This window comes from Triturus cristatus, chromosome 6, assembly GCF_964204655.1.
Source record: "Triturus cristatus chromosome 6, aTriCri1.1, whole genome shotgun sequence".
NCBI lineage: Eukaryota > Metazoa > Chordata > Amphibia > Caudata > Salamandridae > Triturus > Triturus cristatus.
The window spans coordinates 1,422,843,689-1,422,848,966 of NC_140589.1; the positions used below are offsets into that span (position 1 = coordinate 1,422,843,689).

General features: G+C 44.3%; 1 pseudogene across 1 annotated transcript; it reads right to left on the reverse strand.

The window, feature by feature from the left end:
* Window positions 1-1,656: 1,656 nt before the first annotated feature.
* Window positions 1,657-4,526, reverse strand: LOC146821486 (cyclic AMP-dependent transcription factor ATF-1 pseudogene; annotated as a pseudogene). The gene has a single exon (XR_014963177.1). The product of XR_014963177.1 is annotated as a cyclic AMP-dependent transcription factor ATF-1 pseudogene (transcript).
* Between the last annotated feature and the right edge of the window lie 752 nt (window positions 4,527-5,278).

Below are 5,278 nucleotides of genomic sequence, written 5' to 3' on the forward strand. Positions count from 1 at the left end.
GACCCATGGGACTATGGTTTTGGATCTCAACCAAGGGATACTAGAGAACAAAAACAAAGGAATGTGCATTGTATAACATCCACATGATTTGGGTGGCTGAGTAGAACTGGGAGCAGATACTGAGCAATCAAAAGGAAGAGGAATTTTACAGCCAGCCAAAGCATGTAGTCTGTTAAGGAGAGCAATCCCCGGTAGCAACTGAGGTGTATGCACAGGGAGGCACTTAAGAAAGAGGATGAGCAGAACTGAGGCAACAATGAAGGATATTGCCTAAAGAGAACACAGCATCTTGGTTAGCATTTAAAAAATATGCATAGTATAAATGTTGAAGGCAGGCAAGCTGAACAATAATCACAAAAATTGACACACCAAGGTACACAGTTTGCGAGATGCACCAGTCACCATGTCCAGGGCACCAAATGCACTATCAGATGCATTTCGGAATCCACAATCTGTTACACTCCACCTGGACACATTTTTGCATATTGAACTATGCACCTTGTGATTCAACAAGACCGTGATAATTACACTATTAGAAATAAAAAAAATTACAATAATCCCCAAGGAGAACTTCTTAGTCATGACTCTTTTTTAAACTAAGCCACTGGTATGCTTTCAGAAGACAGGCACTAAGTAAGGTCTGTTTGCATGTTCACTTATTTAAGCACTTCCTTACTCTTAACACCATGGGCTATTGGTTGTCCAAGATAATAATTGAGTATTGTGCTACCTAACAAAGATTGTATTTGCAATATCAAAGAAAATTAACATTGGCAAATTGTCTCTCAGCTCTAAAAGGCTCCAACGATGGCTTTGCTATTGCGTTTATAGGCATCAGCACACACAGGAAGCAATTTTCCATGGGGTGGTGCTGGTGGTGGGGGGGGGGGTTCTTACAAAGAGGGTAAATGATGCGTAAGCATATATCTTGTTACGTTACGTCATGAAGCAAGTGCAGCAACGCACGGAGGCCGTTTTAATGTACCGATGCAGCATAGATGCCCATTTTGGACTGCAAATTTAAAGTAAAAACAAAAAAGCGAGTGCGTGCTAGAGCAAAAATAAAAATGAGAGCAATGGGCCTGGTAACACCTTGCCGGAACCTCCTAAAAAAAAAAAAAAAAAAAATACTTAAAACTGGAACACGAGGGTACAGAGGGGTAGGAAAAAAATAATGCCATGTTAAAATAAGTCCATCAAGTCAGCAGTGGAAGGATGCAACTCACACTGAGACCGATAAGTTCCTAGTAGGGTCCAATTCAATAATGGAAAAAAACAGACATTAAATCAAAAGCATAGACCCGACACACAAAACAAACCCATTCAATCATGAGCAAGGGATGTGTTTAAAGCCCACTTAAAGAATATGGTACATATTAGAAACATGTAATAGCGATTTCTGTACCAGAGGCCTAAAAAGGGAACCTAGCCCACTAGTTGATTCTAGATCATGAGAAACTTAACAGTTAAGGTACACAGTTCTTCTTGCAAATATTTAACAATTATCTGTTTACTTTCACTTCAAAGTCATGAAAATAAAGTCCTCATGAGCAAGTGTGCTTTAACTGGAGCTGTTTAGTCAGTCCTCTGCCCTGCTCCAAAACCTATCAATATAAATGGGCTCCGAGAAAGTGCATTGTTCAGGAACAACTAAAATTAACTTTTCCATTGGTTTTATTAAAAAGAATTGTAATACAATATGAATATCATTTAAAAATGCCACCTTAGAGGAAACAAATGGTGACAACCAGTAACTCCTAGTCTCACATCAAAGCAGGCAGAGTGGATCCTGCATAATGTCAAGTTCATTTTACACACTTAAACCCTTATGGAAATAAAGATAAGTAGTTTAAGGCCTACACGAAGTTAAAAATAAGGAAAGGCAAGCAAATATAAACGTTCGTAATTTCGGACTTGATGTTTTGTTTGGAGGTAATGAGAAGAAACCTTGCTTATTCTTGTAAGAGCTAGAAACAGTTGTGCAGTGATACGGGACAGAAATATCCAGTAAATCAACACTCCACTGAATAGGAACGAAGCACCACTGGGTTTGGGAAAAGGGTAGTCTTTATCACGGCAGTGTTTTAGCAGTATGGAATGGCAGATCACGATGGACAAAGTTCAGTAACGAGGATCCGTTTCCCTTGACGGGACATTTTATCTACTATAACTCAATGACATGCGCAGGCCAAATACAGGGTTCAAGAATATTTTTTTAAGAGGGTAAAATAAGCATGTGCAATGCATTTGGAAGACTGATTCGAATGTTCTCTCGCAGGGACATGCGGTCCCACAGTCGCGATATCTCAATCAACTTTTAACAGATATCATAACGTCTAGCCAGGAAATTAACGTTTCGCCAAGTAACACTGCACCGCGTTCAAGGGTAGACAAATTAAAACTATGATCGATACCACAATGCCATTGATTAAAAGTAAAGCATGCGTATCCTACGTTCTAAATGACAATCAAATTAAAACGCAGGGACCCCAATAAGTAATAACTGAAGTAAGACCTGTACTGGAAATTATAACCGAGATACTGTGAAACTAAAACTAGCTGATCTCGAGACATAATTTTCAGAGACAGGTGAGCAACCGGGCTAAACTGGTAGCTAAAGCAAGTCAGTTTACTACAACTTTCCTAATCAACTGGGATGTCCGTGAACTTACGAGACCGGGTTATCCGATGCCCATTTAGGATTTGTCAAGTGCAAATCACATAAATATGGAGGGAACACAATATTTACTTCTCGCTAACACCCAACACTTTCTTGCTGAATGCATCAAGGAGTAGGCAAAGTATTTACACATATGCAATCTCAAAAAAGCAATAAAACATACTGCTCCAGATTGTGTTAATACCGTTAAAATTTACAAAATGGTCCGCTCTGCACACAAGGGGCGAAGGCTCTGCCTTCAGTGACGAAGAGAATGAGTCATAACAGGTCATTACTCATAAGTTGCCTTTCTGTCACTTCCGTTCAGACACTTTCCTGTTACTAAGGAGGGAGTGGTTGCACCGTTTCCTCGTTTCTTGCATTTGCCTCAATAAATTGTAAAGGCCAACTCAATTCTTTGCGGTTAAGAAAACAATATAAATTCACCGCTGACTCTACTTCACGTACTTTGTCAGGTTTAAACATTTCTATTGTAGACTTGGTCTGGTGTAAAGAGCTGGGTCCGACTACCAGGGTGTTGGCCTGGGGTTGGGGGTAGTTTCACTTATGGCAGTATAGGTCCTTGAGTGTCTTGAGCTCCTCGATTAGAGTCCGATTCTGGTTTTCTAACACTGCCACACGATTCTCCAGACACTTCACATACTCCTTTTTCTTTCTCCTGCACTCCCGTGCCGCCTCCATGTTTTTCATCAGCCGGATCTCCCGCTTCAGCTGGGGATCCACTGTCTTGGCATTGGCAGCAGCGGCGCTACTGAGGGCTAGAGGTGAGCTCATGAGCACTGTCTGGGGTAGCGCTGATGTGGTACTGCCGCCCCCGGCGGTGGTGGTACGAATCTGGTAAGTTTGCATGTCCCCAGAGGGGGTCTGCACCACCACTTGGTTGGAGGGAACCAAGATCTGTTGGCCGTCCGAGGTCTGTGCATACTGCAGAATAGTGGTGCCGGCGCCACCCAGGTGCTGGTGCAGATCCCCTCCACCGCTCATGCTCAGGGTCTGCAAGCCCTGCACTGTGTCTGAGGCCGGGGAAGCGAACTGTAAAGCGCCGTTGGGCGCGATGGCAAAGTACTGGCCTGTGCTGGTCTGGTAGATGGTGGTGGTGGCGGCTGCCATCGAGGCAGCAAGGGCAGTGGAGGCACCCGCGCTCTCCTGCTCCTCCTGCAAGTGCTGCAGCTGCTCCTCGTCTCCGCGCTCGCCACCAGACAACTCCTTCAGGATCTTTCGGTAGGAGGGCCGCCGAGCTAGAAGCTCCCGCGCCGCCTTCTGTTGAGAGTCCTCGCTGCGCGGCTGAGGGGAGCCCGCCTGTTCCTCGTCAGGCCTATCCTCCAGCGACTGTTGTGCGGCACTCAGGATATGCTGCGGCGGCGCCGGCGATCGGATGACTGAAGAAGGCGCCGCGGCCTGGATTACGCCGTGCACCTGCACCTGCTCTCCGCTGGGCAGTTGCAGCACTGTCACCTGCTGGCCCCCACCGGCGCCACCCCGCAGCGACACGATCTGCTGCGCCAGCTGGGACACCTGTGCTGCCGACACGGTGATGGAGTGTGTTCCCTCTGAGCCGCCGTCCCTGTCCGAAGCATCTTCCATGACTGCCGCAGAGGAAAGGGCTCGCGCACACCAGGAAGTGAACGCGGACGCCTGGGTGCGGGCTTCTCTGTCTGTGGCCGATTACTAAAGGTTTGCTGGCGCTGCAGCCTGACGTCGAAAACGGGCAGCGTAAGAGCCGGTGGGGTCAGAAACCAAACAAATAACGAAATATTAAGCTGCCCGAGCAGCGCAGCCAAACAAAGAAAAAGGTTAAACGTCCTCCTAGGCCTCGATTGCGCGTGACGTTGACGCTGTGGATGAGGTCATCACGCTCAAGTGGAGCTCCAGACTGCTTGGTTTGAAATGTAGTCAATTTAAACTTATCCACAACTTAGAGGCACCCCAAAAACAAAACCTTTCTTGCGCTGTAGCTAGTGTGGAGGTACAAACTGTTTTTTACTTTGTAAAAATGCATGAATGTGTACAGCGTAAATCTGAACAAAAATACATTATTTATAGTTCGAAACTTTTTTACTCCACAAAATATATATAAGAACATTTGTTACTGCATTATGCTAAACGATGCTTCCAATGAACTTCTACTAAACTGACTCGCCTCCTCTGCTCGGTGTTTTTTCATTGCAAACGTTCCATTCCAAGATGGCGTTTCTGTCAAATAAGGCGGATAAAACAGTAAGCCTCACCACTCCCAATTCCAGCAGACGATTCAGTCCCTTTTTCATTTCACTGCCTATAAAATAAATGTGTGTAATAAATATTGGTTGTAGCTAGCTGAACAAGTATTGAATGAAGGCGCGGAGGAATGACTTTATGTAGGCCGACGCAGAGGTGTTATGTTTTAATTTAAAAAAAACATAGAGTTGGTGGTCTAATGAAACCCACCACATAGTATAGAACACATGGATTTAGAACTCTCATGTTTTATAAAGATCTTTATTGTAAATGCTATATTTATGAACTTGATCAGTATTGTAGCATGGGTTTTGACATAATTTACTTAATAAATGTAAAATTAATAATAACCCGTAAGGTCACCAAAATAAACGTATTTTA